Source organism: Bos indicus x Bos taurus, chromosome 12 (genome assembly GCF_003369695.1).
Source record: "Bos indicus x Bos taurus breed Angus x Brahman F1 hybrid chromosome 12, Bos_hybrid_MaternalHap_v2.0, whole genome shotgun sequence".
Taxonomy (NCBI): domain Eukaryota; kingdom Metazoa; phylum Chordata; class Mammalia; order Artiodactyla; family Bovidae; genus Bos; species Bos indicus x Bos taurus.
In genome coordinates this window covers 82,447,061-82,473,020 of record NC_040087.1, presented here as the reverse complement: position 1 = coordinate 82,473,020, position 25,960 = coordinate 82,447,061, and the positions used below count along the sequence as shown (strand labels likewise).

At 42.2% G+C, this 25,960-nt stretch overlaps 1 protein-coding gene and 1 long non-coding RNA gene across 3 annotated transcripts in view; one reads left to right on the top strand and one right to left on the bottom strand.

Moving 5' to 3' along the window:
- FAM155A (family with sequence similarity 155 member A) overlaps positions 1 to 25,960 on the top strand; it is a 609,369-nt gene that overhangs the window by 530,210 nt on the left and 53,199 nt on the right. The window lies entirely within an intron of this gene.
- On the bottom strand, positions 18,772 to 22,814 carry LOC113902550. Its single transcript, XR_003513860.1, has 3 exons — positions 22,642 to 22,814; positions 22,164 to 22,411; positions 18,772 to 19,441 (listed from the first exon to the last, which is right to left on the bottom strand). It is a non-coding gene; the product is annotated as an uncharacterized LOC113902550 (long non-coding RNA).

Here is a 25,960-nt window from a genome sequence, read left to right as displayed (position 1 = left end):
CTGATCACGGTATAAAATCATGGCTTATTTCTTTGTGGCTAGTTTCAAATCATAAAGGACATGTGGCCGCATGTATAGGGATTAGTAATATCCTCTCTCTCATTATTTAAAAGTCCCTAATAATAGAAGTGATAGCTTTGGGTAAACATTTATCAGAATAAATGGACCATTCTCCTGTAAGCATTAAAAGTGTTTTGAGCATCACTTCTGAAATTAGCTTGATATATAGTGTATGTATTGGCTCAAGAAATGAAATTGCAATTAGACTGACTTTGGGGCTTCCCAGGTGGCTCAATGGTAATGAACCCACATGCCAGTGCAGGAGAGGGGTTTCAGTCTCTGGATGGGGAAGATCCCTTGGAGAAGGAAATGGCAACTCAGTATTCATGCCTTGGAAATCCCATGGACAGAGAAGCCTGGCGGGCTATAGTCCATGGGGGTGCAAAAGAGTCGGACATGACTGAGCCGCTAAACAACAAACAACAAGTGTTGCCACTGTCTGAAAGCAATCCTACAGCTTTATGCTGCTTGCGAGAGCTTGCATTATTCGTGGCAGTAATAGGTAGATGCTCGCGCAATTTAATTTATTTACTCCTTAATGTGAATCCTAAGCATGTAACCAAATAAGGAAATAAAAAAATGAAGAACAATTGTGATCTGTTGTTAGGTTACATTATTAGTGCACTGAAATAAACAAATATTCCTTTTTGCTTTATTTTTAAATTATTTATAAAATGCAAAGGCAGATCTGAAGCAGTGAGTATAAAACGAGTTAAGTGGGATATAAGGTTGAACTCTGGGGAGCATTAATCTAGGTTTCAGAAGTAAATGATCTAGCAGCCGACAAATGATCCCAGAAATGCTTTTGAAAGACACATGTGACCCAGGTAGATTTTCATACCTGAATACATTGTTGAAATGGAGAGGGGGAAAAAGAAATTCTTAAGCCTGTTAAACTGGCCTTGAAATTTCCATTTTGAAACTGCAATAGTTGAGATACTTTTTCCTCTGGTGTGCGTATGTATTAATGCTTTGTTGAATAATGAGGGGTTTGTTTGCTCAGAGGACTCAGGCCTGGAGGTAATTTGGTTTCTGAGGTTCACACACCCCGTGACTCCTGCGCCCAGTCTGTTGTGTCATTTCCTGTAACCTCCAAACACGGCGGCCTGGGGACATCCTGAACTCTAGGTTCCCTCTCCTTATTCCTAGTGTCTCCCCAGTCTGGCCCTCAGCACTGTAGTATCTGACCACACTGGTTTCATCATCCCCTTCTCCTCTTTTTCATAGTGTTTCTGCTGGGTTTTTTTTCTTTGTTTTGCATGCCTCCTTCCAGATCTCAGCTTTTCTCATAGCATGGATTAGAACCCAACTCTCTTGCTGCTGGCCTCCGAGTCCTGACATGTGAGTAAGATTTTACAGAATTACAGACTTGATATTTGGAAAGAGACAAATGCTTCCAATTCCTAGCCTTGAGGCTCTAAGTTCCTCGACAAAATCTGCTTTCTGCCTTAATCTTCTGAAGATGGAGCTCTCAGAGCCGCTGGGAGCAGTGCTTTATTAACTTTATGTTATGGAGCCACACCTCCTGATTCACTGAGAATATCCTTCAAAGACTGAGAAGTAGCTTAGAGTGCTGTGTCTGTGCCGTTTGAATAACCTTATTTCCACAAGCTGTCCATAAACATATTTCCTTTAATGGATAACTGGCCATTCTGGTCACCTTACTTTCAGAGACATTTTGCTTTGTCAATATGTCACATAAGAACTGAGTGCAGTGCTCTCTGTGGCATCAATGAGTTCAGAAGAAATCTATTCTATTTGCCCATCCTGGTAATGCCACCTACTGAGAACTACGAGATCAAACTGGCCTAGTGGTGCCCACACTGGTGTCCATCATCCCAGTAGATAATGTCAAGTTTAGGCTAATTAAGTCTGGATAAACCACACTTCCAGTAACATGTGGTCTTAGACCTGAGAGACTTGAGGAAGGACTTTGCATTTATTCTAATTGATTTTTTTACTACTGTAGATATGACCAGTCTTTCAAGCTAATTCTAATCTTTTGGGTCAGAAGCTATAAACCTTCTCTTTAGCTAGAGGAATGAGTCAAGGCAGGGTTGTTTACCTTGAATTTCAAATGTTGGGCAAGACAATGGGAACGAGATTCTGTATTATAAAACCAAAAGGAATAAAACAGAAACAAAGATCCTCTTGCTCGAAATACTGCTTCAGCAACCTAATTAAAAAAAAAAAAGCTTTGAAAAATAATCTCACATTTAATTCATTGGAAGCTATTCAATTATCATTTAATTTCTGTAGAATTTACCTAAGATCAGAACCATATTTTCTTTGCAGTCTTTTGCTGTTACCAAATGGTACGCTTCCCACAGGGCACTAGTGGTAAAGAACCTGCCTGCCAATGCGGAAGACGTAAGATTTATGTTCCATCCCTCTTTCAGGAAGACCCCCTGGAGGACGACAACCCACTCCAGTGTTCTTGCCTGGAGAATCCCATGGACAGAGGAGCCTGGCGGGCTACAGTCCACGGGGTTGTAACGAGTCAGATACAACTGAAGTGGCTTAGCACACAAGTGTGGAGAGGGCAATGGCAAACCACTCCAGTGTTCTTGCCTGGAGAATCCCATGGATGGAGGAGCCTGGTGGGCTGCCATCTGTGGGGCTGCACAGAGTCGGACACGACTGAAGTGACTTAGCAGCAGCAGCACACAAGTGATATGCTAGGTATCACAAAAGTATATTCTTATGGGAAGCAGGTCATCACACTCAGAAACTGTTCCAGTGCAACACGAACTAGAATGGACTCGTTGATACACTTACGGTGTGTGTAAGCTGTGCCCGAAATTATTGATTGCTATGGAGGTATATTTTCCCTTTAGAAGGAGCTCTGTCACTTTCTAAATTCGTCCAGCAAAGCCTGAATTACTTGGAGTTCCCCCTCCTATTTCTGTCCTGGAAGGAGAAAGATTTTCAGAGGCTCGGGGCTGGCTCTGGGGCCCTGCATGGTGTTGCATCGCCCCTCCCCCATCCCTGTGATCCCTCAAAGCCACACTCGTGTACAGTCACATGACCCAGCTGCAGTGATGGCAGCCCAGTCCCCTGGCCTCAGGGCAGCAGGAGGTGGGAAATAGGTCACTGGCCTCTTCACAAATAGGAGAGTTCCCTGCTGCAGTTTCTCAATATCAAAGAGAAAAGCCCATCGGAGTGATGCTCAGAGGCTCTTTACCCCAGAGGTGTCTACTAGAGCCTCTAGGAGATTAAATCTAAATCAAGAAAAAATAAAGTGGGAAGAATGATTTGAGTCTCATGAGTGTTCATAGCATTTTCACACACTGATGTTTTCTCTGAACATTAAACATAGGTTAGAGCAAGTATTTTACATTTCTTGTCGTTCGCTGAATGAGTCTGTGCTCCAAGAGAGGCAAGATCACGATGGCCTTATTTAATGGTGTCCTCTGGGGTGTTCAGGTAGATGGTCAACAGCAGATTCAAGAGGCCTGCATGGGTGTTTAAGTGCCTAGGTTCATTCTACATGTTACTGATACTGACCTGAGTACACAAACTCAGGGAGATAGTGAAGGACAGGGAAGCCTGGCGTGCCACAGTCCGTGGGGCCACAAAGAGTTGGACATGACTCAGCAAATGAACAGCAACAAAGCACACAGTTTATAAAAGTAGGGACACGTAATCCTCTTTGTTGCAAATTCTATTTAGCTAACCATTTCTCGCAGAATACTTGTGCTGATTTTGGTAAACTCTTGTATGTGTACCCCAACTATGGTTGCAATGGACAAATTGACCAATGAGTGTGGCCAAACATGAATGGCGGTTGCTATTCTTAGTTACATTAAGCAGGGGGAAGACACCGACACAGTGAGGCACAGTAAAACTCCTCTCATTTGTCGCTACGAGTCGGACACGACTGAGCGACTTCACTTTCACACATTGGAGAAGGAAATGGCAACCCACTGCAGAGTTCTTGCCTTGAGAATCCCAGGGATGGGGGAGCCTGGTGGGCTGCCGTCTATGGGGTCGCACAAAGTTGGACACGACTGAAGCGACTTAGCAGCAGCAGCAGCATTTGTCAATGCAGTGACGTGAGAGCAGCCTCTCTTCTGGATCAGGGGACAGTTGTTGAACACTGTAAAGATATTTCCACAATTTTTATGCTACTCACAATGTGACGGTTATGTTCATGAAGCACTTTTATGTTTAATTTGGTTTACTAACATTTTCTCCATCACTCTCTTAGGACTAAACAATCAACAAAGCAATAAATCAAACTGTGACTTACATTGATTACCTATTTCTGTCCCGTAAACATGGCCTTCTTGGCCAAACTTGCACCACCCGTGTGACACCACCAAACGCATCACGAAACGCAGTGCCCCACCCATATCTGGACGGTGGAAATACCATCCAAATGGTATGTTTCCACCATCCAAATGTGCTCCATATAAAAACCTCAATGAGAATGCAGATAATAATAAAGTTCAGTAAAGCAAGGAGTAATGCACTTTAAATATTTATTACCTTGGTCTCTTATAATTTGACTGTAAATTTGTTTAATGTTTAATTCTATCTGCTTAGACAACTAGTTTGCAAAAACACTTTTAAATTTGACAGTGAATCCCAGCCAGTGCAGATTCACCCCACCTACCATGTGAGCATCCCTGCTTTCTGATAGCTGTATGTGGGCACTGAGCATCCAGGGTCAAATAATGTTGGTTATTACTGCCTGTGCCAATATCTGATTTCTCAAATTTCTTAACATATTGATCATACCTTCTGATATTAGGAGGCCACTGAGTATATTGACCAAGTGATAAGGTTCTACTTTCTTTGAAGAAAAGGTGAAAGAGAAAAGTGACTAAAAGGAAAGTTTCAGAGACAGACACACAAAGTTTAAATCTTGGATCTGTGACTTCCTAGGTGTGCAGAACCAAAGACATGGCCTGGGTTGCTTCCATTATAAAATGATGATAATAGTAACAATGCTAGGGGGCACTGTGAGCATTAAATTAGATACTGTATATACTAAGTGTGCTGGGCCAAGAACTTGAAAATGTTAATTGTTGTAAAATTTGGGGTTAGTCCTCCCAATTATGTATATGCAGAAATTAAATTTCTATATCTACAAAGTAGAGTTGATCCTTCTGGTCCTTCCTAAACCTTGTAAGGATGTCAGCCAATGACTCAGAAGGCCATGAAAATTACTGTTACTCAGAGAGTGGGCCCCCATGGATCCGAGCTTTACCTTGTATAGTCGCCCCCCCATCCCCACAGCTTCAGAGTTGAATATTAACCCATACTCTTACTTAAAAGTTGCTTCAGTATTAGAAAGTATGAAACATAAAGGGCTGAACAGAAAAGTAAGCATGAAAAATCTTTCTTTGCTAAAGGGATAAGAGAATGAATTGTTTTCTACCAATATGCCCCCCATTCATGGAGTGAATATGTCATCTTTGAAAGATTTGTCTATTTCTCCTGCTTTAAAATAGGAATGCAGGTCTGTGAATGAAATAGACAGCTACTTCCCAAGCACTGCTTACAATCCTCTTCCCTGTGGGGAAGACTGAAAAGGGTATTTGCAAAATCTGTGAATGAGCAAAATTCATATAAACTGAGTATGTCCTGAGTTTAGTAATCTTGTATTTTTTTGAGAAATACCAACTTTGGAAAAGGAAAGGTTAAATAAATATGGGCTTACGTGGATCCAGTGATATTTGTTAACTACTTCCTTGAGTTAATATCGTTAAACTGGATATTTTATGGTTATAAGCCAACATGCTAATGATGATAACTAGAATTATAGTATTTTCTTGATTAATACAAGACTGAAATATAATTTACCCCAAATTCTTGATGCATCAAAGGTTGAAATCAGTAAGGACCATAGGGAAAAAGATTTGTCAGTGATGACTAGAATCGGAAAGGAAAAGCCTCACTTTGCAGGTTATGTCATTTCACTTTCTTAGGTGGCTTCCTCTCTTTAGGAGAAGTCTTTTATCAATGTGAATAGTGGCTGCAGAAATCACAGTTCCCCCCACTCTGGTGATGGCTTTTAGACCATGGTGAACAAAACTCTCAGTAGCCTCTGCTACTGTTCTCCTGTCCTCTGTCTTCCCCCCAACACACACACCTTGTAACACACCTCCAGCTTCTGCTTAGTCACCTTCTGCTGACTCTTCAACAGTCAACGAGTCTCACTTCTCACCTGTTGCCTTTCAGTAGAACGAAGCTGAAAGTGTGAGCTTCCGGTGGCCCGAGTTCAGATTCTGCCTCTGTTCATCTCTGGGTGAGCTCCCTGTCTCTTTTCTGTAAAACGAGAACGACACCTCCTGCAGAAGACTGCTGTGGGGACTAGGCGGCCAGGACACAGGAAGTGTCCCAGACCTTGCCCGCAGACACATGGCCTTCAATCTCATGAACCTGTACCTGGGTTCGATCACTGGGTAGGCAAGATCCCCTGGAGATATCTAAACTGCTCACAGTTTACATAAACATGTTCCAACCTTATTGTCGAAACACCTGTCATGTGCAGATACTGTTGGGGGTGTTGAGAATACAGTGGTGAACAAGGCGAAGCCCTCACCGTCATCACCCCTATATCCATCCCGGTGGCAAAACACATAGGTAAACACGTGAATATATACTATGGTGGCAGATGATACAAGCAGCAAGAATAGAGAAACAGCAAGGGGCGTTGAGAAAGAAGGCTTCTCTGAAGAGGTGTCATTTGAGCAGAAAACTAAGTGGAAAACAAAGAGGAAGTGATGGCATGATGGCAGCCACATGCCCCAACGCACTGAGTCAAGAACATCTTAGGTATGTCCAGAAAGAGGCAAAGAGGACTGAGCAGCTGGAGCTAAGAAGTCAAGATAGTGACAGGAGGTCAGGCTGCAGAAATGGGCTGAAGTCGTGCTAAGGTCTTAGTGTTTCATAATCGGGAAAAGAAGGGGGTGACAGGGGATGAGATGGTTAGATAGCATCACTGCCTCAGTGGACATACGTTTGAGCCAACTCTGGGAGATAGTGAAGGACAAGGGAAGCCTGGCATGCTGCCGTCCATGGGGTTACAAGAGTCAGACACGACTTAGCCATTGAACAGCCACAACAACAAAGCTGTAGAATTAGTACTGTAGAATGATGTGATAGGATTGTATCATGGAAACCAGACCAGAGATGCATGGAGAGGGAAGAACAAAGAGGTAGGATGGGGTGACCTCCCTATTTCAGGGTGGAGCTTAGGAACCTGTCAAAGGCAGCAAGGTGGCTTTCTGCTGGTATGGGCAATCGATCGCCTGAAGAGCAAACGTGAGCATCTGCAAAACTGCTCCAGTTGTGCCTGCCGTCTGGAGAGGCACTAATCATCAGTCACGCAGTATCTCTTTTGACTTATGGGCAAATGGATTGAGAAACAACCTGCCGGGTGTCTAACTTGTTGCTACAGAGATGTGCTTCAGTGACAAAGTATATGAGAAAGAGGAGAAGGCAGTGATACAAGAGGTGAATAAAAGACACATTGTCCCAAAGGTCTTAGCAATATGAATTGGTTCAGATCTTCTTTTGAAAGGTCTAGGTACTGATTCTGAAAAGTCATACAGTAATAGAATTAAGACATTTCCAGGAAGTCAAAACCTGCACATTCTAGACAGTCTTGCTTTTCCCTCAGTGACTTAGCTCACATTGCATCCTTTTCCCCACCTTCTTTGGCATTTCCACAGTTAAGTTTCAGCACTCTCCTAGCTGCAGTTTGCGGTGCCCTTTGAAGCCACATCACAGTTAGCAACCTCTCATTCCAGGTTGGGTCCTGAGGCCACTGCCGTTGGCTGTGCCTGCCGGCAAGCATGCATCTGTGATGAGGGCTGCTGCTGCTAAGACGCTTCAGTCGTGTCCGACTCTGTGCGACCTCATAGACGGCAGCCCACCAGGCTCCCTCATCCCTGGGATTCTCCAGGCAAGAACACTGGAGTGGGTTGCCATTTCCTTCTCCAATGCATGAAAGTGAAAATTAAAAGTGAAGTCGCTCAGTTGTGTCTGACTCTTAGCGACCCCATGGACTATGGCCCACCAGGCTCCTCCGTCCATGGGATTTTCCAGGCAACAGTACTGGAGTGGGGTACCATTGCCTTCACTTGGTCTTAATTAGGGAAGCTCCTGGTCTACCTTGGCTGTCATCAGAAGCAACATCTTCTGTTCCACTTTTACCAAATCTATGTCTTTTAAAACTCAAGACAAAATGGAGAACAGTATCTTGCACTGTTCTTTTAATTCTGTGACTTCTTTTCTAAGCAGCCAGGAATAGGGCTTTCTTGGATTTTCTGGGTGGGCTGCTTTCTAAACTTCATATAATGAGGTTGAAGTGGAGGTATTCACTGGAGAATTCAGCTGCACAGTGTGCCTAAGCTAATGAGCCATGGGACTGCGCTTTCCCATCATCTCTGAAAACTGGAGCACAAGGTGTCAGTGAGAATAAACATGGGTGACATTTCTGTCACATTAATGTTAACATCTCATGTTACTATTTTCAAGACTGCCAGTGAAATACCATGTGAGATGAGACATGGTCATCCCCATTCTTTTGGAATTCTCTAATTCTTATATATATATATATATATATATATTTAAGTATTTTAAAACTTTTGTAACTATTGCTGGGGGTCATATTTTGAATTCTCTTTTTCTGATGTGAATACACTAAATACCTTTTATGCTTGATTAATAACAGGGTAAGTAGTCTTTCAGTTCAGCTCAGTTGCTCAGTCGTGTCCAACTCTTTGCGACCCCATGAATCGCAGCACACCAGGCCTCCCTGTCCATCACCAACTCCCAGAGTTCACCCAAACTCATGTCCATCGAGTTAGTGATGCCATCCAGCCATCTCATCCTCTGTCGTCCCCTTCTCCTCCTGCCCCCAATCCCTCCCAGCATCAGAGTCTTTTCCAATGAGTCAACTCTTCGCATGAGGTGGCCAAAGTTTTGGAGTTTCAGCTTCAGCATCAGTCCTTTCAGTGAACACCCAGGACTGATCTCCTTTAGGATGGACTGTAGCTCAGTTCAATTATGTAAATATGTTTTTTTCCTATATCTTTCTCTTGGTGATAATATCTCTTAAACACATGACCTTTTTTTCCTGATGTATAGTCGGCATTGCGTATACGTAATCATAATTTAGGGCTCCAGCAGTAGTGGAGAATTTATCTCATCCATACTTCTCAATCCTGGCTACACAGCAGTACTGACTAGGAAGCTGGGGAAAAAAATGCCAATAACCCAGCTAGCCCCTGGAGGATCTGTTAGAGCTGTTCTGGTTAGGAGACAAATTGATGTCCTATTTTATCACTCCCCAAGTGATGCCAGTATGCGCCCAGTGTTGAGAACCAGTGATTTATAACTGATGGGATGTCCCGTAAAACTGGGTGTGTGTTTATAAAGTGATTAATGGATACACATCTAGTTACTCCACATGAAAACCATGTGTTGTGATTGATTTCATTAGCACATGTAATTTCCAAAACAAAACTTTTATTAAATAAAAAGCTTTTAGACAAAAACCAAAGGACAACATAATTTACCATCAATATGTCTTTAAAAAGTAGATGCTGAAAGGAAGGAAGGAGGGAGGAATAGAAGGAAGGAGAGAAAGAAGACAGATGATCCAGAGTAAAAATAAAAGTACCCTTCATCTATGACATAATAAAAAGGAAGGCTTTAGCCACATTCCTGCATCTGTATTCAACACTGATACAGTTTGGGCTCTTCTGAATCTAAATGGGAAAGCGGAGCATTTGTACATGAAAAATTGCTTAAGAGGGAGTCCCATCACCCTTCAGGATGAGTCTTGAGTATCTCATCTCATTTTATACAAAGCTGTCAAGCTACAGTCCCTCACCAAATACCTTTTGTCTCCCTCACGTTGGTATTTTTGTTGGAATAAGAGCATGAATTGGAATAGACTCAATTCCTTAGCATCCCCCTGGGCAATTAATTTGTCTGAATTTTACAGACCATTTGGGATGTAATTTTTCTGTGTTTTTCTAGATCCATTCCTCAATGAAAACATAAGATTCTCAATGAACTCCATTTTATTGAGATTTCCTTGCCATAAATCATCACAGCAATATCTAACTATAAACTTATGACTGAAAATTAAGTTATCTCCTTATCATATCTTTGTCATTAAAATCCCAGAAGATAAATTTTGCTTTGATAGTAATCTGAGTAGTTTTATTACGTCTTTTTACATGTGATATTAAATATGGTAGAAAGCTTCCTCTGAATGAGTTAAAGACTGTGAGGAAGATGCAAATTCTCAAATCAGGAAATATTCTGAGATGTCTTATGACATAGTTCAATTTTCAGTATGCCATTATTATTTTAAAAATGCATGTTTTACTTTATTTAAAAATGCATATCCGTGTAGACAGGGCACACTTCTATGTTTTATATTTGTCATCTTAAATTAGCCTTCCAAAAAGATTTGAACATTTTTTTTCTATTTGATACGATGTCTTCATCCATATTCATCCAAGTAAATGTCATTCACTTAGAAACTGCCTATTTCAGAACTCTATATTGTGAGAGTAAAAGGTTGTACATTAATTTGTACAGCCAAAATGATCATATTATCAAAAAGCTCCATTAAACCCAGAACATTACTTGTCCAGTAGAACTTTCTTGGAGTCTGTGAGCTATATCTATATTGTCCAATATACACACACGTGACTTTCAATGACTTAAAATGTGGCTGGTGCACCTAGAAGCCTGGATTTTTAATTTTTAGGAATGTTGTATTAATTTCAGTTTTAAAACCATATGTAGCCAGTGGCTACCATATTGGAAAGCACAGCTCCAGGGAAAAAAAATGGAAAAGTTAGGTTTTACTAACAAGTTTTAGTAAAAATCTGGATTGAAACTCAACATTTAAAATATTAAGATCATGGCATCCGGTCCCATCACTTCATGGCAAACAGAAGGGGAAAAAGTAGAAGCAGTGACAGATTTTCTTTTCTTGGGCTCCAAAATCACTGCAGACAGTGACTGCAGCCATGAAATTAAAAGATGCTTGTTCCTTGGAAAGAAACTATGACAAACCTAGACAGCATATTAAAAAGCAGAGACATCATTTTCCCTGCAAAGGTCCATATGGTCATAGCAATGGTTTTTCCAGTAGTCCTGTATGGATGTGAGCGGTGGACCATAAAGAAGGCTGAGTACCAAAGAATTGATGCTTTCAAATTGTGGTGCTGGAGCCTTGGACATCAAGGAGATCAAACCAGTCCATCCTAAAGGAAATCAACCCTGAATATTCATTGGAAGGACTGATGCTGAAGCTGAAGCTCCAATACTTTGGCCACCTGATGCAAAGAGCCGGCTCGCTGGAAAAGATCCTGATGCTGGGGAAGATAGAAGGCAAAAGGAAAGTGGGGTGGCAGAGGCTGAGACGGTTAGATAGCATCACCGACTCAATGGACATGAATTTGAGCGAACTCTGGAAGATGGTGAAGGAGAGGGGACTCTGGCATGCTGCAGTGCTTGGGGTCAACAGAGAGCTGGACACAACTTAGGGACTGAACAATAGCAACAAGTTCACTGCTGGCTTTTCCTTAGGCTACAGGAAACTTTGAAAGTTTCAACTTGCAAAAATTTTGCAAGAATTTAAGCCGGTGAATAAATTGCTTTCAATGGTTGTCTACCATACCTAGGAATAAGATGTAGTCAGTTGGGTGACTAAACTAGCAAGACCTCAGCGGGAAATGATAGGTTTTAGTCTAAATTCTAAGCATAGTATTCTTACTACAGAGTGCACCTGTGTTTTGCACATAAAGCATAAAATTTGCATAAAATTTCCTGCCAGGTTCCACTGAATCTGTGAGTCTTTTTTCCCTTTAATCCATGCCCTTTTGTTTTTTGGCAGTCCTGTCTCCCATCCCCTTGTGAAGAGACAACATTCTTCTGTCTTTGTGCTCATTTTGTCTTTATCTTTCTAAATAATTTTTCCCACCCTTTCATTGTTGCTGCAGCAAAGTGAGGTTAATATTAATAATAATAATGTTAAGATACACAGTTGGGCACCTTGTTATCTGAGCTGCTGAAAGCTCTCCTGTAGATGTGGATATTCCCCCAGATATCGGGTAATTGTTAGCAACATTTTCTGATCCTTTTCACCTCTTTGCTAAGCTGCTGTCTTGTCCTGGACTTTGAGCAAAACGCCCAGGTGTGACCTCTTCAGACACCGCATAATGGCACACTCATTTATATTCAGCCCGTTTCTGCTCCGGAAGTCAGACAATGGAAGGGTTTTGTGTTTTGACTTGTCTCTGCCTCTGTGAATTCCAAATCCCACAGTCATTTCTTAAGATCCCTGCTCTTCCTTCTGCTCTAATCTCATCCCATCATCATGACTTTTTGTTTCCTACATTGAACTTATTAAATTCAATTCTCTTTCAGTCAAAATAACATAACCTCATGTCTCCCCTGAGAAGCAGGGAGCTCTTTTCAAGCACATGCGTTTCAACTGTACATTTAACTTGTGATCTCAGTGTGTAATATTCTTTTCTTTCCTACTCTCTCAGGCAGTGCTTTCATTTTTTTTTCCCCCATTAAATATCTTTTCACCAAGGGCTCTTTTAAAGTTGCTTAATATCTGTATTTATGAAAATAGGCAAACTGTACTATCTTTTTCTCACTTGCATTGATCAGTTATGCAAATCAAATTCATTCTGGGGTATCTCACAAGGAACATTGATTATCCATGTCTGTCAGGACCATGCAGGTTAACAGATTTCTCTGTCACCGTCTTTCCAGAAATTATATTTCAATAGCTGACACTCGTTAACATTTGAAGATGAATGGACTGTTCATTCTTGAGTCTTAACATTTGGTCCTGTAGATATTGAAGAAGAAAAAGGAATCATGTGTTTCTGAGCAACTTACATAATGTTTTGCCCTCATGTGTCTCGACCAATTGATTACTGGTAGCATTAATCTAGACTCACTGTAGCATTTCCAACTGTTTTCTTTTTCTCGTTCATGTTAATCCAAGGAGATTAAAAAAGGCCAAACTAATTAAAAATTGAATTGGATGAGGAGAACTTATTCCCTGGCTTGGAAATGTTTAGTTACAACTCTGAGTAAATTTTTACAGATGAGAAATAAATCCTTATAAATAAGTCTCATAAAAGAAATAATAGAATTCTTGAAATACCTCAGTGGAAGCTGTCATGTATGTGTGTAGTGACTATAAAATAAACATACTTTTTAATTCGGAAAGTCACCATTTAATTGTTTATTGTAATTTTGGAAACTATCATTGAAAGATGAAGCTTTCTCCTCTCTTCTTTCCTCCATCCAAACATAAGCGTTATGTTTGATAATTTATCATAAAGAATAATCTCCAAGGCAGCATTTTCTTCCAGAGAAAACAGAAACGATAATTTTATTATGTTTAAATTGTCTTGGTAGGTTTTCTGTGCAGAAGATTTTGGCAAAAACATTCTAAATGGGGAAATGTTCTTGAATCAGATGTTATATATAACCTTCAAAAATACTCGTGAGGCATCAAAATAAACAAATATGGTTGAACGGTCTTTTTTGAAAGTTATGCCTTTGACCCCATGAGAGTTTTTTGTGACGTTTCTCCCAGTTCTGGAAAACAAAACAAGGATTCTAAAGAAAAACAACTTGATCTTTGAAAGAGAGAACAAAGAAGGTAGAAGAACACAAAATACCCTACGTTCTCTAACAGGATTTCAAGATTGAGTTTTCGATATTCAAGCAGGATTCGAACTTTGCTTTGTTCTCATTAAAAAAAAAAAAAGATTGCTAAATATAATGAAAGCACAATTTAATGTATAATGTAAAAGAACTAGTTCTGTGGTACGGGCTGAAGATAAGCCGGGAAAGAGCTGGACCTTGAAGGGTAAAGAAAATGATTTTGTCTTTCTTGTTGCAAGAATACTTACAACCTGAAAACCTACAAGAAAAAAATACTTCGTACTGCTTGAAGCATGTCTTCAAATGAATTTTTCAAAATGCACAGATCAAGAGTGTACAAAATGCTCTGGCTCTCGGTGAAGTGCAGTTTTGCTGTTCGTGCAGAACGAGATAAAGATGTGTGGGCGGAGTGAGAGGACACTCCAGGTCCCAACAAAGTCAGCAAAGCCGAGGGGAGGAGGAGATGTTGGCCCCAGGGGAGGGCGGCGCATCCTGCCTGCCGGGAGCTGAGTTCCCCTTTCAGGGGCTAATCGCTCCTCCAGGAGGCCCTGTCTGTGCTGCATTCAGTGTGGGGCTGGGCCTCCAGAGAAAGGCAGACTGGGGCATGGACGCATGGATTTGGCAATCAGACACACTGAAACAAAAACCTCTGAACTGGGGGAGGGACTTAATTTGGCCTGAATATCCAAGAAAGAATTCCCCTTATCTTAAGCTTTTTGAGAGGCAATTCTTTGGGGAAATATATATATGTATTGAAAATAGGACTTCCTCCTGCATGAACTGATAGACAAAAAGTTTTTTTTTTTTTTCTATTTGATGCAATTTTAGCTTCTCATGGCAAACACGCCTAGGGAAAGATACAAAGAAGAAAAACAGCAAAGTGAGCATATGAATGCATAAAATCATTTAAATGGTTGTCTTAGGATTCACTTTACAGTAAGACTCTACTATTAGATGAAATTATTATTAATAGGCGTTGACCTGAAAATAGAGCTTTGCCTGGTGAGATGTGAGTCTGAGCAAGCTCTGTCAGTTACAGGAGGCCTAGATGCACATGGCATGTATGATCCAGGGCACAAGCATTTTTGTGTCTAATGTTTTGAAAAGCGAATGAAATAAAACTTTGGACTGGATTTCACTAACTACTAGAAACATAATGCAAAGTAAATTTTAAAATTTCAGTAGATCTATAGCTTCTAATACCTTGGCCACCTGATGCGAAGAGCTGACTCTTTCGAAAAGACCCTAATGCTGGGAAAGATTGAGGGCAGGAGAAGGGGATGACAGAGGATGAGATGGTTGGATGGCATCACCGACTCAATGGACATGGATTTGGGTGAACTCCAGGAGTTGGCGATGGACAGGGAGGCCTGGCATGCTGCAGTTCATGGGGTCGCAAAGAGTCAGACACGCCTGAGCAACTGAACTGAACTGAATTGAACTGATAGCTTGCTTCTGATCAACAGGAAGACCATATTTTTCTTAGCATAAGTAATTCAGGTGAAGAAAAATTAGCTATTGTTCATTTCACAGACAGTTGTTAATTCGTTTCAAATTTTAGAAACAGACTTTTAAGTGTCACAAAGTCATAATGAGAGCAGAATTATCCCACACTGACAGCCTCTTTTATTCTGGTTATTGTTGTTGCTCAGTCGTGTCTGACTCTTTGCGACCCAGTGGACTGCAGCACATCAGGCTTCCCTGTCCATCACCATCTCCCAAAATTTGCTCAAACTCGTATCCATTGAGTCAGTGATGCCTTCCAACCATCTTGTCCTTTGTATTCTGGTACCTCAAGATTAAAGAGCTGTTTCCAGCTATTATAATAGATGCTTTATAAATTAAAGTTAGTGTTAAATTGCCAAGTGATCATGGTCCTGGTCAGCTAACTCATTAAAAAGTGCTGATGGTGGACTCCTTTGACCATCAGAGATAATGAGAAGCATCTTGTCCTCTGGGTCTTAGTTAAATAAGTAATAGGAAAACATACTTATTATCTGCTATCAGTGAGGATCAGATGACAACTCCATAGCTAAACAAAATTAGTGGGCAAAGATGAATATGTCTTTCCTTTGACTTTATGACAATACAATTGGAAATACATTTATAATTTATTAATTGGTTTCCCATATACTACCCCCATTCTGTGTTTCAGTATTTTCATCACAACACTATGAGGTAGGCAGAGAAATACTCTTTCCCTCTATGAGGACTTTGTTTGAGTCAACTATGGAAATAAAACTTCTCAGATGAAAGGAAAGGGAGATGAGAGATAAGCCTCACAAGATGTGTAAAACCCAGATCATGGATATTCCCCAAACACTGGCTATTTGCCCTCTGACATGAAGAATCTGTGTCAATGGAACAAACACATCTACCCTTGAAGACAAACAAATCTGTCTTCATAAGTCTACAATTCCTATCCATCTCTTCTTGTCTTTCATAGGAAAAAAAAAATGGATCTATTCTCATAGGATACTAGGTCACCGTGATGAAGCTCATAATAAATAAACAGTAGTGTGAATACACAACTCTTGAAAGTGACAAGATGTATAATACTGTACTGATGGTGTTCTTCTTTGACCATCAGAAATTACAAGTAACCTCTTCCGAGCAAAGTCACCATAGCAATTAATATTTTTTATCAACGTCACAACTTTGTTCTGACTCAGGGCTTTGCAGCATCACTGCAAGACACAATGCTGACAGTGGAATCATTGCTGCCGGATTTGAAATGACTTCCTGTGCAGGGAAAATTATGTAGCAAAGTCTGACACAAAAGGATGGCACAGCTTGCTGCTAAGTCCTTGATGCGCCTTTTAATTGATGGATTCGCTACCAAAGGCAACATTCCTGTAGTCCACAAGGATGGCCTGACTTCTGTGATTTCAGAAACACTTGGCATTGCTTGCTCCAGTAGTTCTCCTCCGTGACTGGATTAGGGAGGAGAGGGCTGGGAGGGGGACGAACGTGAAACACCTTCAACAGTACAGTCTGTCTTTGGCAAAACTGAGTGCCTCACAGAACCCACAGCATCGGAGTCAGAGGATATCACGTCATTTCATCTCCCTTTCATGACAGAGTATACTTTGGATTCCTGATCCCTCCTGTCAGCCCCATATATATATACTGTAGCTAAAAGAAATAAAACTAAAGCTTTAAAACAAATAAGGGGACTGGAAGGAAAGGTGGCATTAAATATCAGAAGGCCCTTCTCTAGCTCTTTCTCTTTTTCAACAAAGCTGTATCCTTTTATTTCATGAGATGTCTTTATCAGTATGGCAATCAGGTCTTCGATGTTTTAACATTAAAATGAATGTCACGAAGCATATTACAAGAACAAGAAAAGTACTAGAGACTGAAAGGTGAACCCTTGATGCGACTACCCTTTGGCCATTTTTATCTTTGTGTTTCCTTGAGGTTAGGTCTGGTCCACTGGGAGATATTATTTTTATCTACCTGTATCCATGGCAGAGCTATTAAGCTGAAGCACGTGGAAGTTTCAACATTTGACTATTTTTTCCTAAAAGAATAATTATTTTATATGGTTCAACCTGATATTTTTCAGCTTTAGATTTAAAATTAAAATCTGATTCTTTCTATACATGCAGATGCTCAGCGTGATTATTTGTCCATTCATTTCTTTAAAACATGTTCAGTGAGTGCTCACAGCCCTCCAAAGCATTAAGTTGGGTGCCAGACAGTCAGTGAACCCAGGCTCAGTCCCAGGCTGATACCTGAGTCTTATAAGCTCAGGATTTGGAGGACTGCTGTTATTCAGTTGCTAAGTCATGTCTGACTCTTTGGGACCCCATGGACTGCAGCACACCAGGCCTCCCTGTTCATCACTATCTCCCAGAGTTAACTCATGTCTATCGAGTCGGTGATGCCATCCAACCATCTCATCCTCTGTCACCGCCTTCTCCATCCCTTGATTGTTCCCAGCATCAGGGTCTTTTTCAAATGATTTGGCTCTTCGCATCAGGTGGCCAAAGTATTGGAGTTTCAGCTTCAGCATCAGTCCTTCCAATGAATAATCAGGGTTGATTTCCTTTAGGATTGCCTGATTGGATCTCCCTACAGTCCAAGGGACTCTCAAGAGTCTTCTCCAGCACCACAATTCAAAAGCTTCAGGGGGTGATCAAGCACATGAAGGCGTAACTGACACACACAGTGACAAGGACCCTGGAGGAAACCAGCTGGGGCCGTGATGGGAAAAAAGGGCAGGGAGGGTTGTGGCTGAGCTGAAATCAGCCCATGATCCGGGAGCCGTGTCGCAGGAGGAAGGAGAAGGAAGAGGTGGGGGACAGGGCATCTAGCACATAAGGTAAATAAGATACAGGAAGAGCTCAGCTTCTTTGAAGAATGGAAGCCCATGGGAGAGAGATCTGGGGAAAAGATGGCAGAGAGGAGGCAGGGGTCAGAGGATGCCAAGGTCTCAGAGGTGGGGCCTGGGCCTTGAGTCCCAGTGCAATGTGAGCACAGCGAAGGCTCGAAAGCCGAGAACAGTGAGCTGGGGACCCAGCTCCCTGCCTGTCCTGTGAGGAATCTGTGGGCCAGGACGTGAGCGAGCTACCGGGAGGGGACGACAGGCCTACAGCTGGGAGTGGTGAGGGGGGTAAGGAGGCATTTTAGATATTCCTTGGAAGCATGACTAATGATAGGAATATGAGCCTTTATGCTTGTGGAGCAAAAGTTGGAAGAAAGTTAGGTAATCATTTTTTGTCCAACATATTCAGTGTTTTTATAGGAAAGTTTTAGTCTCATATCTAAAGAGACAGAATCCATAGACAGAGTCTTCTTCCAGGGGGCTACACAGTAAAAGGGGTCGTTAGATTAAATAGAAAGACATAAATAATGTGCGCATGGCTCCAAGCTTGAATTATTTATGAATCCTTTGTTAATTAATGTGGATCAGTTAGTTAAAATAAATGTAAATGCAAAAAATATTAAAAAAATATTCATGTTTAAATGTTATGAAGGAAACCTACCACTGGCCCAAAAGCAAAAGGCAACTTTATTCCATAAAATAAGTAAAAGAGAACTTATTGAAGGTGTCTGGCCGTCCTCCGTTATTTCTCCTTCTTTTCTCCTTGTTGTCAGGGGCTGGCAGCTCCTGCGGAGAGCTCACCTGGAGCAGAGCCTGGAAGAGAGAGGCCGAAGGTCCTCCGCAGCAGGGGTGCTCCGCAGCCTCTTCAGTGCTGAGGACACCAGGTTCTGGTGGGAATGAATGGAGGATGGGGGTCGGGGGGCAGCCAGGTCCATGCTGAGAGCCAGAAAGTCATTGATCAAGAATCAATCACTGATTTGCAGAACCCGCTTTGAAGGTACGTTTCTGTACTTTCCTGAGCTGGGAATGCAAGCTAGGAAATGGACTTGAAAGGCCAATTTGAAGCAATTTAAAAAGTAGGGGTGAGTGACTCAATGTTCTGTGCAGCCAAGGGTTTAAGAATTTGGAGGTCTGTCAATAGCAAGAGCGGCGCTAATTGGAAAATAAGATTTCTGCAGATCTTCCAGAGTCAGCAGGCCCTCCCACGCATCCCAGGCAGCATGCTGTTTGGACCCACTCAGCATCTCCTGCCAGGGATTCAGGCGGGCCTGGCGTGCTGTCTTCCTGGAAAAAAGGGGGAGGGGGCTGCACTCCCCTCATCTCTGCGGCAGCTCTTCAGCTTCATGATCGTCATCTGACCAGTGGCAATGAAACCTGTGAAACAGACATTCCCATTTTGTAGGCAAAGAAATCGAGTGTCCCGATCATTAAATGACCTTTCCAGGATCCTACATGCAGTCACAGAGCCTGGCTTCGTGTCAGCTTTCCAAAAGTGAAGTGAAAGTTGCTCAGTCATGTCTGACTCTTTGCAACCCCATGGACTATGCAGTCCATGGAATTCTCCAGGCCAGAATACTGCAGTGAGCAGCCTTTCCCTTCTCCAGGGGATCTTCCCAATTCAGGGATCGAACCCAGGTCTCCCACTTTGCAGGCAGAAGAACAACACAAGAGATGGGTATCTGATGCCAGACACGGTTTTAAGGACTTTTCTTGCATTAACCATAAAATCCTCACAGCCAGTGAGCCGCATGTCATGAGTAACCCATTTTATACTTGGGAAGAAACCGAGGCACAGAGACACTCAGGCTTTGTCACAGAGCTGGTGGGTGGCTGAGTAGAAACTGAAAAGGATTCCCTTTCTTACTGAGAAGTCTCCACTGTGCTTATTTATTAAACCTGCAGGTAATTATTGCAAACTAATACCAAGCATTCTGGATGCCTCCATCCTCTCATCCCAGTCTGACAGAGATGCTGTAACTGGACGGTGATCAGCCAGGACTCCAGTGGCACTTTGAAGCTCAGCCAGTCCTCACATCTGATATCAAAAGCATTGAGAATTACCATGGTTTATAAACACGGCAGGGCTTCCCTGGTAGATCAGCTGGTAAAGAATCTGTCTGAAATGCAGGAGATACCAGTTTGATTGCTGGGTCAGGAAGACCCCTTGGAGAAGGGATAGGCTACCCACTCCAGTATTCATGGGCTTCCCTGGTGGCTCAGATGATAAAGAATTTGCCTGCAATGAGGGAGACCTGGGTTTGATCCCTGGGTTGGGATGATCCCCTGGAAGAGGGCATGGCAACCCACTCCAGTATTCTTGCCTGAAGAATCCCATGGACAGAGGAGCCTGGCAGGCTACGGTCCATGGGGTCCCAAAGAGTCAGGCACAACTGAGTGACTAAGCACAGCACAGCACAGCATAAACACTCTAAGGGCTTCCTTGGTGGCTCAAATGGTAAAGAATCTGCCCACAATGCAGGAGACTGGGGTTTGATCCCTGGGCCTGGAAGATACCCTGGAGAAGGGAATGGCAACCCACTCTAGTATTCTTGCCTGAAGAATCCCATGGACAGAGGAGCCTGGCAGATGGGATCACAAAGAGTTGGACACGACTGAGCAACTAACACACACATAAACACTATACTTTTGGCTCTGCTGACCATGTGCTTCAACCAACCACAGAATATCAGAGCTGGAAGAATGTTTAGGGCAGTAGGAGAATATTAACTTCCTTGGTGCAGGTAATTCAAGTCTAAGCGACTCAGTCGATGTGTTTAGTCTAAGATGGAGATAACATACCCATGACGAGGGCATTTCAGGAGAAAACCCAGGCATTCTGATCTCTAACCCTGCTTCTTTAGAGCCCTTCCAGCTCTGAACTGCTCTAACCTGTGCTAATCATAGAACAAAACCAAAAATGAAATCAGGATCATTCAGTAAAACACCATAATGGTACAGAGGAGGAAGGGTACTGAAGTTCTATTATAGTAGAATTAAATTCTAAGGAAATCAGGTTGGCCCCCATAAAGATGCCCAGAAAATTTATTTCAGTTCAAGTAGTCGCTCAGTCATGTCCGACTCTTTGCAACCCCATGGACTGCAGAACACCAGGCTCCTCTTTCCATGGGATTCTCCACACAAGAATACTGGAGTGGGTTGCAATTTCCTCCTCCAGGGGATCTTCCGAACCCAGTGACTGAACTCTTGTCTCTTGTGTCTCCTACATTGGCAGGTGGGTTCTTTACCACTAGCGCCACCTAGGAAGCCCTTATTTCGCTACATTTTATACTTATTTTTAAGCTTCAAGTTAAGCATAGAAGCTTTTTTCTGCCAAAACAAAATAAATGTTTTGTGGTTTGTGTCTCCTCTATAAGGATTCATATGTTGTCGTTCATAAATAAACATCCAGGTTATTTTTACAAGTGGATAAAATCCCTCACTGAGAGGATTAACACCTGTAATGCCACTCTTAAATGGTCATAGATTATGTGTTCACACTACTCGATTAAATTTAGACTGATAGTTTTATAGCTGATAAAGGGCCATCTGAAAAGAATTTCCCTGTTGAATAAAACTCATAGGTGGGTATGAAAATGAAGAACTAAAACAAGATGGGGTGGGTGAGAACTCAATATGCAGTGATCACGGAGCCAGGAAGAGTGATTCTGGTGGCTCCATCAGCAGATCTGGGAAAGAGTTTGCCTTAACCATTCTGAGACATTCTTATGTGACGACGTCTTTACTTCCAACTCACCCCTTTTCCATGGGAGTTTAGTCTTTAAAAATAGGTGAAGCAAAGGATATCTTTAGTTAGAATTTCCTCTTTTAAATGTAAACACTTTAAACTTTGAAACCACATTCTAACATACTAACCACACACACAGAAAAGTCCAATTTATATTCTCAGAGAATTCTTAAAAACGTGCTGTGACACACAGAAACGTACTATAGATTCCTACGTCAGATGCGGCTGGCTCTCTTTGCCTATTTCCTAAAGCACAGGTGATGTAGTTGGTGTGGTCTGAATAAAAAACGCCTGTACCTTCGTGTCAGTCACCTCCTTTGTTAACATAAATGGTGACAGATAAGCACTTACCAAACACATGCTCTAAAGGCATCTTGTGTTCGTTGCTCAGTTGTGTCCAACTCTTTTGTGACTCGGTGGACTGTAGCCTGGCTGGCTCTTCCATCCATGGGAATCCCCATGCAAAAATACTGGAGTGGGTTGCGGTTTCCTTCTCCAAGGGATGTTCCTGACCAAGAGATGGAACCTGGGTCTCCTGCATTGCAGGCTGATTCTTTACCATCTGAGCCTCCAGGGAAGCAGTGCTTACCATAATGTCTCTTAAAATAATCAAGAAAGATGAACAGAGAGGGGAAAAAAAAAAAAAATATATATATATATATATATATATCCCGAATATATATATATATAACATGTCCCAAGAATATAAAATATATACTACATAATATGTCCCAGGAATAGAATTATATTGGTCAAATATCATTAAACTACTCAATGGAGAGATGGCATTTACAGCCTACGCTAATTTGTGTAGCACTGAGAAACATACCACTTTTCACCATGAAGATACTGTGCGTTCTTAACTCCTGACCTGGGAGTCTGCGGTCTGCTGTCCTCTGGGCTGAGCCAGGAGAGGAGCCGTGCTTCCCGTCTGCTTCACCCTGACCAGAGCCCACGCTTTCTCAGAAGAGAGGACGCTGACTTTCGACCGGGCCCAAGCACCATGCTTCCCTTCTCCCTCACCCTGACCAGAGCCTGCGTTTTCTCAGACGAGAGGACGCTGACTTCCGGCCGGGCCCAAGCACTGTGCTTCCTTCTCCTTCACCCTGACCAGAACCCGCGCGTTCTCAGAAGAGAGGACGCTGACTTCCGGCCGGGCCCAAGCACCGTGCTTCCCTTCTCCTTCACCCTCACTGGAGCCCACGCATTCTCAGAAGAGAAGACACTGACTTCCGGCTGGGCCCAAGCACCGTGCTTCCCGTCTCCTTCACCCTGACCGGAGCCCGCGGGTTCTCAGAAGAGAAGATGCTGACTTCCGGCCAAACCCAAGCACCCCGCGGCATCTAAACCGCCTCTTCTGCAGAGAACACGGCTCCTGGACTGGGAAGCCTGAGGAGTTCCGGCCTTTCACGGGCCCTTTCTGGCCCTCCTGCTTCCTTCTATGTGTCCTTTGGCAGATGCCTGTCGGGCACCAGACAGGGTGCCAGGACCTGGTGCCAACTCCAGCCCGGGGCAGAGAGCGCCCCCCAGCAGCAGGCTGTGGAGACTTCGGTCTGTGCCGTCTTTCCTGCCGTCTCGGGCAGAGGGCACCTGGACCGAGGTCAGAGCTACTGGCAAGCGCTGTCAGGAGACGGAAGTCCTCTATATCATTCTCTACAATGGTATCTGTAAGTGAGGAAAAATCCCACGTCTTCAAAGCATGATAGGTGGTGGGGTTAACCAAGGCATTTTAGGTAGTATACCCACACCAAGTATTAATTGAACTGAAGAAAGTACTGTGAACATCTATCATTTATGGGGTCTTCCCGGAAGGTGCTAATGGTAACAAATCCACCTGCAGTTCAGGAGTTGTAAGAGGCTCATTCAACCACTGAGTCGGGAAGATCCCTTGGAGAAGGATAGGGCAGTCTGCTCCGGTATTATTGCCGGAGAAATCCCATGGACGGAGGAGCCTGATGGGCTACAGTCCACAGGGTCGCAAAGAGTCAGATAAGACTGAAGTGACTTAGCGTGCACACAACCACTACCATTTATGATTTCATAAATTCTGTCATAATTCTTTGAAAAATATTTGATTAAAAGTGTTCTTGAAAATGGTGCTTCTTTGAATCATCACAACCATTTACTTTGCAGCAAATGCAATGTATTTTTTGAAAAATATGTGTTCAGAAACTTGGGTTTCTTTATGTTACTCTTTTTAACAAAGTGGAATTATTAGTAAATATATATTAACTACTTTCAGGAATTATTTAAATAATAGGGCAGTGCACTTCAACAATGAATATTGCTTACTGATTTCTGGTAAACTTACTCTACAAATTACATGAGGATAGAACAGTGATAGAAATACAGAAGCATGTTGCTGAAAAATCTTTAATTTCCAGTGCTGTGGACTAAAGTATGGCATCCAGTATTTTGAGTCTCAAATGAGAAATTAGACATTAGGGCCACTCTTCTATATTAAATGTAGAAAGCACAGTTCAGTGGAGACTTGTGTGTGTCCCATTTTTAACACTTGCCTGTTTTCACTTTACTTTTCTGTATATGTCGGTCTTTAATTGACTTAATGCACTATGATACTATCAGGCATGGAGATTTTCAGTCTTCCACGTTCAGAGGAAGGCTGAGTGGGGATTCCTTGGATAAGAGCATCTTTGGGATGAAGGAAGTGGAGATGAGGGGGAGGCCTCCAGGCATTAGGGTCATGGAGTCAGCATCTCTTTCTGAAGTTGGATGAAGAGTTTCTGGGTGTCAGTCGGTCCCGCTGTTGACTGTCAATCAGTAATTGCCCAAAACAAATATGTCACAGACCAGTTCTTAAGAATAACCATGTTGCAAAACATTTAAATTTTTAAAGCAGATGACTCGAGAGCTTAATTATTATTTTTTTCTTTTTTTGCTGAGTTACTGTCTGGACACAGTGACAGGGGCTCAGGGTGGCTCTTCCCAAGGCCACGCAGCCCTGGCAAAGGAGAGTAGGTGACTTGAGGGAGCCTGTCCTGCCACTTTTCCACGTGACCGATGGCTGCTGAGCACAGGGCTGGCGGTCGGCACCTCTGAGCCCCACCGGGCTGGCTGTCCAGCCGGGCTTTGATGTTTATAAAAATGGCATCCTCATTAAAGCAGAGAACACAGAATCCTGCCACCTCAAGGACACGTTACCCCTTGTGAAAGGATAATCAGGTCACGGCTGGCACAGACTCTGCCGTGCAGGTGGTTCTGTCTAGTGTCTGAAGATGAAGAAGGTCACCAGGCTCCCCTAATGCAAGAAGGGGCTCGCCAAAGCTCGGGGAAAGTCTTCTTTTTCATTAGATTTCGACCAGGTGCGAACTCGCTTTCTTTAAAAAAGATGAGAAAGAAAGAGTGTATTTGAAAGAGCATGTCGATTTATGCCTCTTTAAAACTGGAACACACATGAAGTTCCACTGAATTGAGCTTGCTCCACTGAAAAGATAACGACACCCCTGATGTCTAATTTCTTGTCTGAGACTCAGAATTCTGGATCCCATACACTGAATTTCCAGTGTATGTATATAGCACTGGAAAATGAAAGATTTTTCAACAACATAGTTCTTTATTGCTAATGCTGTCCTTTCCTGATATAATTCATCTAATAATTTCATAATTCAAATAACTGTAATAAAAGGAATGCAATAATAGAAAAAGCTCATGTGGTACAGTGAGATAATGTGTTAAATCATCTATAATGTTATATCATAACTCTTATTTTTTGACATCTTACCAATAGACTATATTCTTAATCTTTGTGTCTTTCTTCATTTAGTTTGAGAATGAATAACAACTTTTAAAAGTGATTTGCTAGTTGTCTGATACACATTTGATGAATTAAACTCTTTCTAATTGTGATTATTCGGCTTGTTGCATTTTGAAATACCTCTGCAGTCAATTTTCCTTTCACTGTTAAAAAAATATGTATATGTATTTGTGGATGACAAATAATTTTTAGACAAAGACTTTTAAGAAAAAAAAAGATGCAGAGGAAATGACTTTCATTGGGTAAATGGTTGGATGCAGTAGTTTCTAAAGTGAGGACTATGATTCTACAGTTCTACTTCCGTGCTTCTTTTTTTATATATACAGGACAATAAGATTGTTGTTCCCTTCGCTGTTTGATGGTGTATGTTAGA